The sequence below is a fragment of the Benincasa hispida genome, chromosome 4, assembly GCF_027475165.1.
Source record: "Benincasa hispida cultivar pf3 chromosome 4, pf3_genome.v1.1, whole genome shotgun sequence".
In the NCBI taxonomy this organism is placed as follows: Eukaryota; Viridiplantae; Streptophyta; class Magnoliopsida; order Cucurbitales; family Cucurbitaceae; genus Benincasa; species Benincasa hispida.
In genome coordinates this window covers 9,711,755-9,721,117 of record NC_143481.1, presented here as the reverse complement: position 1 = coordinate 9,721,117, position 9,363 = coordinate 9,711,755, and the positions used below count along the sequence as shown (strand labels likewise).

Below are 9,363 nucleotides of genomic sequence, written 5' to 3'. Positions count from 1 at the left end.
AAACATGCAAAATTGTGTCTAAAAGCATTAAATTAAGAAGATTGTGATTGCATGCGCCCATCACAGTAAAGTAGCTAATTTACTTCTTTTGTGCAGGAAAATGTGTTGGCACAAAGCAAACTGGGATGCAAGAAATTCGGTGCCCGAGCGCATTAAAAGATTGCGACCACAAAGCTATGTGATCGTATGCACTTGCGAAGAAGATCTGCTCAAGAAGGTGGTCGCATAAAGACGGTGCATCAAGGTGAAAGCTTAATAAATCATGATGGGATAGAAAGCTGATGATGGTCGAATCCGAATTTAGTTGACAAGCCGTCAACAACACACTGTAGCAAGTACATCCAACTTTTCGGTGACCATTAATCAGTGCATCAGACAGAGATTTAATGACTTCCCATCATTGCAATCATTTGAGAGAAAAGCTTTTCACCCTGAAGCTCTATAAATATTGAAGGCCAACTTCGTTAAGGGAGTTCAAAATTTTGGAGTTCCCATCCGCCATATACTTAAGATACATCATAGACATCCGTAATTTTTAATTCATATAATTAGAAGGCGGAGGCGAGCAAAGAGAGAAGACGCCGGAAGATCGTTCCTGGTTAGCTCGAGAGACTATCGGGAAGCGCTGAGAACGGAGAGAGGGCCGACTCTTGCAAAAGCAAGAACATTCTTTTGGGCAGAGTAGAGTAAAACACAGTGTAAAAGCCTCGGGAAGCAAGACATTGCTACCAAGCTCCCTATCTCTACTTCCATTGTCATTCTATATTCTGATTTTATTTATAAAATGGAATTTGCATCTCTACATTTGTTCAATCTCTTCACAATGCGCATGAGTAACTAAACTTCCGAATGGGTTGAGAAGCACTTAACTAGCATGACCTAAGATCTTTCTTTTATACGATCATCTTGTCTTATGTATGCGTCCATCACTCTTAGAGATACTTAAGAGAGTAGTCTAAAGAAAGAACCTAGACTTAAGAAAGTTAGGTTAGAATCTAGGCTTGAGAAAGTCAGATTAGAACTGCATAGAAACTTAGAGATAAGTTTTGTTTGCTATCATACATCCATGCACCCTAGAAATAGGATATGATAGTATGCAGTCGCCTTGTGTGTGTGTGTGTGTGTCATTCATCATCACAAGAATAGAGGCTTAGACATAAGTCCTATAGACATTATTGTATACATCGCATGCGTTCTAAAATTAGGAACTATAGCATTGCATTGAGAGATGACATGCTGTTGTATGTGTGTAGCATGATTGCATAATTTGAACGCAATCTTAGGAAGTGTTAGCTAATTCCCTTTTCAACTCGTTCCCCACATACTCATTGTAACTTTCACTGTTATTAACTTTTTTCTCAATTCTGCCGCATAGGATTTATACTTTAAACAAACATACCAACGAACTTATTATTTTGTTTTTGTCACCACAAAGGAATCGAAATTTATCAACACATAATATCTCAATAGTCCCTGTGTTCGACCCTGGGCTTACCAGGCAACCTAGTAGAATTTATACTTGGATTTTACTAGGAAAACTTGCATGTGCAACGCATACACCACTATTGCAATATACACCATTATTTCATCATATTCACGACACATCAGCCACCTGTGCAGAAAGTGTGGCTATTGTGTTTGAATTAACATTATTCACATTCTGAAAGCGCTTCCTATTGTCTGTTCTAGCATTGTAAGTATCATCCACCCTTTCCATGTTGTGTTTGGCGATGTGATCTAATATTTTCTTGTCTTCATTGTAAGACTTATCCATTATGCCGCCAGCTGCAGCTGTGTCGGCTGCCATTTGAGAAGCTTGGTTTGGCCCCCTATAAAAAGTTTCCATTTGAATAGTTAGAGATAGTTCATGGTTAAGACAATTCTTGACTGATACCTTAAAGCATTCCCATGCGACACTCAAAGTTTCAAATTCTCCTTGTTCGAAATCATGATTTCTCTACTCCTCCTTGCGTTAGTGGTTGGAGGGATGCATGAACTTTCTAATTTCTCCCATGTTGTTATCTCGCCAGGATCTCATCAATGAAGAGAATAGGGGAATAAAGAGAGTCTGATGGCTTCTAGAGTGATTCCAGGAATCACAAACGAGTTACACGTTTCTAAAAAGCATTTCATGTGGGCAAGTGGATCTTCACCACGAGAACTTCCAAACTGACCTGCAATTTAAACCATCTAGAGCATTACGAACTTCATTTCAAATCTCGTTCCATCTCGTGTTGGGTATATGATCCCTGATGAGAAGTCATATAGCACAGGTTGGACGCATACCGTTATTCGCCATCAGGATTGGATTGGGTGCAGCGTTGGCTAATTGCTGAGCTAAGTTTTGGTTTAGTTGATCATCCACCATTTGTTGTTGTCTTTGTTGTTGCTGTCTTAGTTGTTGCCTTAACCTTCGACGACGATTCGATCGGTTTCTTCGTCTAACGATCCTTTCAACTTTGGGGTCATATAGGAGCTCAAGAGTGTTTTCCCTACTCATAAAATGTTTACAAGCTTAGGCTTAGCTTGTAATACTCCCTCAGCTGCAAGTTTTTCTACAAAATATACAAGCAAAAATTCTGGTTAGCTTTGTTGCCAAATCCCCGGCAATGGCACCAAAAACTTGTTCGTGGTTTCGTGATGTGTGCTAGGAGTGTATTATAAGTGGAAATGGAAGATAAAATTGTTATAAATGAAGATGAATGGTAAATGACTTCTCTAGGTGAGAAGAATGGGTGATGCATTACACTCTCTCATTTATGCGGACAAGATTTACCTAAACTAAATCCATGTATAAATCTAATTCAGGTTCCTAGTAAGTCCAGGGTCGAACACAGGGATTTAGGTTAGACTAACGCAAGCCTTGCATTGCATTGATGTAGGAAGGTTCTAAATAAATGCTGGAAAAGTTATCTACACTATTTTAAATGCATGCGTACAAGCAGAAACAAGAGTTCAAGTGAAATATAGGGTTCAATGAAGGAATGATGCTAAGTGATAAATGAATTTGTTGATCCAAGTAAGATGGACAAGAAAGAGTGTGGGTAAGAATGAAGATAAAGGATGCATGTTTACAATCAATGTATGTCAATGCATTGGGTTTCTATCTATCTAATCATTCAACATTTCTCAATGCAAATGCCACATGTTCCTATCTCTAAAGTGCACGCATTGGATACAGAAAACATTGATTTCATCTGATTTGATGCATTTCTAGCTATTCTATTCTCTCGAATGGTTTAGCTAAGATAACTTCAACCAAATGATCAAAATGATTAAAGATTTTAGAATTTTAGCATGCATAAAGTCACAAACGCATTTAATGTGATAAATTGTACGCAGAGGCAAATGTGAATGGATCAAATGCACGATTTTATAAAGATCAAAATTGTCTTTACAACAACACATTTAATCACATGGAATGATGAATGGAAATAAAGTAAAAAGAAAAGAGTCAAGTCAAAGAGTTCAATTTCTTGTCCTCTTGCGCTTGATCTTAATGTGTGTACAACCAACTTGTTAAAGAAATGAAGAAAAGTTCTCTCTCGAGCTTGGTTCTCTTCAATTCTCCTTGATCAACAATGGTGATGGTTTTTTTCCTCCTGTGATCTTCTTGCAGCAGCATAACTAATATATCTAAGCTCTAAGTTACTTTCTATGTTATGCTGCTTTTTCTCGTTGCAAGTTTTTTATTTATAGGCGTTTTCCGTCAACAACTTATGATATGGCAGCATTAATTTCCATGCCCTGGTCAGCTACTTGCCATTTCAGTTGCTTTTTAGACGCCAACATTCAGATACCCATACTTGCAAGTGGTGATTTGACAAGAACAACTCGAACCAATGTATCTGCTATGCGTTAGAATCCTTCAAACGTATGCCTTTGAATTAGTAGAGCCTACAACACTTATGAGATTTATTGAAATCCTGCGAGGGGATGTGTTAATCACATAGTTTTATCAAAAAGAATATTTTTGTAAAGGTTAGTAATGTTTGAAAGACCAATGTATCTGCTATGCGTTAGAATCCTTCAAACGCATGCTTTGCATTAGTAGAGCCTATAACACTTATGAGATTTATTGAAATCCTGCAATGGGATGCGACACAGTTTTATTAAAAAGAATGTTTTTGTAAACGTTAGTAATGTTTGAAGGATTCCATGCGTTTTCCTTTAAGATAGATGAGATTTTATCATTAAGAATCCTGATTGTTCCAACTTTCGAGAGACCATAACTTGTATTTCTACAAGTTATCAATGTCCCTACATACTTATTTAAATTATATAAGATAACCTAGGATAATTATATAAGATAACCTAGCATCTTAGTTTATTGGATTAATTATATGTTTATAAAATAACACTTATTTATTAACAACAATATGTTTATAAAAAGTTTACAAACTACAAGATTACAAGGAGATTTAGGACACCAATCCCAACAGAATGGTCTGTATCTGGAGCATGTTTAGCCTAGATGCTTGGTTTTGACACATTCACTCATGATTAAATACGCTGTTTTTAATGTGTTCGATAGAATGTCTAGCCATGATATCCAAAAGGCAATAGTAATTGTGTATTGAATGGCTGACTAACCTAGGACGCACTAATTACTAGATTTGGAGAAGTAGAAGCATGTAGATAGATTAACAATTAATCGATGCAATTGAATCCTTGAACTTAATGCACGTGTTTTCTCTTCTACATGACCGCTAAGGAACCCAATAGAGGTATAAGCATGTAGATAGATTAGGGTTAGCGCTATCCTAACTTAATCGTTGATTAGGACGCTTTCTTGACTAGGTTATTCTAGTTGTCTGCCTTTGTAGAGACTAATTTAATATAGATTAAGTAAGTAGTTGCATGCTTAATCCGATTGTGAATTAAATTTGTAGAATTCGATGATAAGAATTGTAATGAATATCTAACTTGGATTAGAAGCAAGATTGTTCTAAACTTACTTACAACTATCCATTATCTTCTTATTTTTAGTATGTTTCTTGTTTTAATCAAAAACCCTTGTTTTATAGCTTCCATAGTTAAGCTTGGTTAAAGAAAAAATTAAATAACATTTCTCTGTGGGTCGACCTCTTACTTCCACTTTAACCACGAGTTAGCTAGGTTGTTGTTTAAGATTTATAAATATTGTTTGTTTTGGGTTACGTAGAACTAATGAAACCTACTTAGCGTCTGGACAACTATATTCATTGTTATACATTCTAATGTTCTTTGCAACCGGATAAAAATGTCAGCCATCTCTAATTTTTATTGAATTCATGAACTTCTTCTGTTATCATTGGCTCTAATGAATGAAGAAGCCATTGAATGAAAAATTTATAGTTTGTTTCATTTGTGTAGTTGCTAATGTCATCTTTTTACATATTAGGGAAGGATTTTCCAACCAGACATATTTTAGGCAAAAGCAAAATGATATTGGGATTGCTAGAAGGTATTCCAACAATGTTGAAATGTGAAGTAGCTATGGTAATTTTCATTCTCGTACTCATTGTCTTATTTTCTATCCTTTTTTCTCTTAATTTGTCTATTTCCCCACTTAATCTTTTTGCTTGCTTGGTAGGTTCCTAAAGGTATAAAAATGAATGAGTAGGTAACTTATTTATATCGTTGAGTTTTACCTCTAGTAATGAATGAGTAGGTAAGAGACATGTTATGTTTTCATGTATTTCTGCATTTATAATTTCCATTTATGGCATATATTTATTCGTTTATAATTTTCATTTATGACATCTCATCATGGCAATATCTTCATCTATGAATTATAAGTTCAAAATTATCTGTTAGAATCATCTAAGCTTACTACTTCAAACTGTATTCTTATTATCTCATATGCCCAAATGCCAATTTTTTTTTTTTTTTTTTTTTTTTTTTTTTTTGAGATTCGAATGCTAATTTACTTTGAAATTTATAAGCCATTTCTTTTGAATCATGATTTCTGTTTACATTAATTTTCTTCTCCTTGCACTTGTAGGTATGTGTACGGAAAGTGAGAAACAAGGTTGAAAGAACGATTTAAGAACATTTATTTGGCTTATAATAGGTATATCGTGATCTTATTTAAAAAAATTTCAGGAATTCACATATTGATTCTGACTTCTTGTGGTGATGATTTGTAATATTCTTTCTTGAAATTAAGGATAGTGAACAATATAGGACCAATATAATTAATATAGGGAGACCTCTTCTTGTCAAACTTGACCATATTATATCAATGTTCAACAAAAATAATTATTAAAAAGTTTACAACGGAACACGTGTAACAATATCATAGATCCAAGGCACTATTAGAAGAATTAATATTTTGTTATCTTTAGTCTTTTTTTTATAATCTTGTTCTTAAAATATACCAAATATATACAAGAAATCATGTTATAATTTCCAAGTTTTATTTCATAAATTTATACTCAAATTAAAAACACTCAATATTATTTTTAATTTTAATATTATTATTAGTTTAATTTAAATCGAGATGGATGAAACTTGAATATGTTATGTTGAAAGAAGCGGGTAAAACACGTGGAATAGATATATTTAATTCTACTCACATTTAAGCTATACTATTTTACAACATTTTTTTTTAATTATTGATTATTTAAATGAGGAATTATAAAAAATAATAATAAAATGAGATGTGTATTTATTAAATTGAGATTGAATAGAGAAGGGATTTAAAGAAAGAGAGAGGTGAATGATGTTTTATTGGGATAGATAAGCAATTTAATAGATATTAGAAAATGATAAATTATATAACTAGAGTAAATGACCATAGTGGGAGAGGTAGGTATCAGCCAACCATTTACCCAAAGTAATTTGCGTTGTAGTATTAAAATGACCATGATCTTGGTTAAAACCTTCATGTGTGTCAACGTTTATAGGTAATTTCAAAGCATCGATGGTCACCACATCTGGTAGCTCTTGACTGACTGCATCTTGTGCTGCTCTCACTACCGACAAATCATGAGTATCATGCTTCATCATAAAGTCATACAGGGCTATTTTAACAATAATGATGGGTAAAAATCTAGGCTTTATATCATTGCGGATGTCGGTAAAGAAATTCTTTAGGTTGTCTTTATATCTATTGGCAGTGTCACTCATAGCTGCATCACTCTCCCCTTGAAACCAGAAAAGAGCACGCACAACCCCACCTTCTTTATCTGATGCTTCAATTCGTTCAATGAAATTTTTGTAAAATGTTGCATCAGGATTGCTGGGATTTTTAATCCATTGTTCAATTATGGTGCCACCTTTAGCACAAGGAACTAAACCCACTGTGCCTGCTCTTGGCCCTACTTTTGCTAACAACTGGTGAGCAAATGGCATTCCTGGACCAATTCCAACCGTTTTGTTGATGTCGATTCCCTCATGTAGAGGCTCTCGTGCCATCTCCCATTGGAGTGCAGGGTTCAATCATAGGATGGATGGGTCAGATTGACATTCTGGTGGAATTAACCCGTCCCACTCAAGCTCTCCCACTTGATTATTCTCAACCCCACCTCGCCCAGCCATATTGCTCTGACCAGCTAAGATGAATATGTTGTTAGGAGAAGCAGCCCTCGAAAGGGAAGAACCGAATAGCATTGTACATAGCAAGATTGATAACTTTAATAAAACCATTTTGGTCTTTTGCATCTGTGCAAGTAGACACAGAAGAAAAGTGTAAAATAGGTGTACACTTGTCTAAAAAAGGTTGTAACTTTTCTTCTGTGTCTATTTGCACAGACACAACTACTTTCCTATTGAAATTTTGCTCCTTCTTCCTTTTGTTTTGTTGGCTAATCCTTACCTCTGCCTTTCTATGTTAGTGGCCCTCAACTTTTATACTCAAATTTAATTCTGAATTTAGTAAATTTAGTTTTGAAAGTTCATTTCTATTGGTGAATATTTGTGGATTGTGAGGGTTTGTCGCCTTTAATTATTTTTTACCACTACAAAATAAATTTGTTAACCGTCTATTTGTGAAGGTATATGTAAAGAAAACTTTAGCGAGTTCGTTTTTGTTTCCATTTTATTACATACCGTTTTAATCTTATCTTCCATTCTCTTAAATAGAAGACATTTCTTTCTAAGAAAAAAATATGAAAATTTAGTTCATGAAGTATATAATTTCTTATTGATTTCCCAATAATATGCACGTGTTTGTTCTACTAAATTGGATTTACTCTTTTCTTTTTTTTAAAAAAAAATTATTAAACATAGGCAATTGAATTTGTGACTACATTTTAGTCATATAATTTTAAAATTGTTACAAAATAACATCCCTAAACTTTATTAAGTAATGATTCATTCTCACTCGTCAAAAATATTATTTAATAATATTTCCTTCATATGATAATTTAATTATCGATCAAAATTTATTTATAAATTATATAAAGATTAAGTTATTACGTAATAAAGATTGACACATAATTTTGATGAGATCCATCATAGTGAAGACTATGCATTATTACAAATTTAAAATTATAGAAAATAAATTATTACATATTCAAGTTTAATGACTAAATTATTATATAGGAGCTCAATTGTTTCAAGTTGGATAGTACAAGGACAACATCATTATAAACTAAAGTTTATAGACTAAATAATTATTTGTATGAAAGCTAACTTGGGGAAAGCTACTAAATGTCGAACTTTACCATGCTAACAAACTTTACTAAAACGTAACCATGTGTAATGTAAAAGAAGAAAGAAAAAGTTAAATAATTGAAATCTTCAATCATTTATAAATTTGGCAAGTTGTTGTTTCATCCAGATAAAAGCAAAAGTGTATAAGTACAAAACAACATAAATTGTTATTAAGATTTAGGAAAGTGTTCTTTGTATAGGTGGCAAAGCTAGGATATTATACAAGGGCACAACTTCAACTAAACATAATTTTAGGTGTACTAATATAATATCGTCAAACGATCATAACTAACTAACATATGGAGATTGGTAGATAAAAAATTACATATTAGGGGCAAAAATTTTAGCTTACTAACATCTACATTTGTGTAATATATAGTTCTTGAACTTTAAAAAATTGAAATTGTGAGGTTCAATTAGAAACAAATTTTTTTATCTAATAACTATTACTTTTTAAGCATTTCAAATATTTTATGAGATTTTTATCACTAAATTTAATTTTATAAATCTATTAAACATTTTTAAGGGACTTATTAAAATTAAAATTAAAAATTCAGATACTTACTAATCATAATTTTAAACACTAAAAATTAAATTTGGACTGACTTTAATATGATCTAAAAATAATGGTAAAGTAAATAAAAAAGCTAAAAAAATTATATGTAAAACTGGTGTTATAATTTGTTTTAATTTTCAAAAATTAAAAATAAATAATCACCAAAT

The 9,363-nt window shown here is 32.9% G+C and overlaps 1 pseudogene; it reads right to left on the bottom strand.

The window, feature by feature from the left end:
• Positions 1–6,765: 6,765 nt before the first annotated feature.
• Positions 6,766–7,632, bottom strand: LOC150036461 (putative carbohydrate esterase At4g34215 pseudogene; annotated as a pseudogene).
• Positions 7,633–9,363: the final 1,731 nt, after the last annotated feature.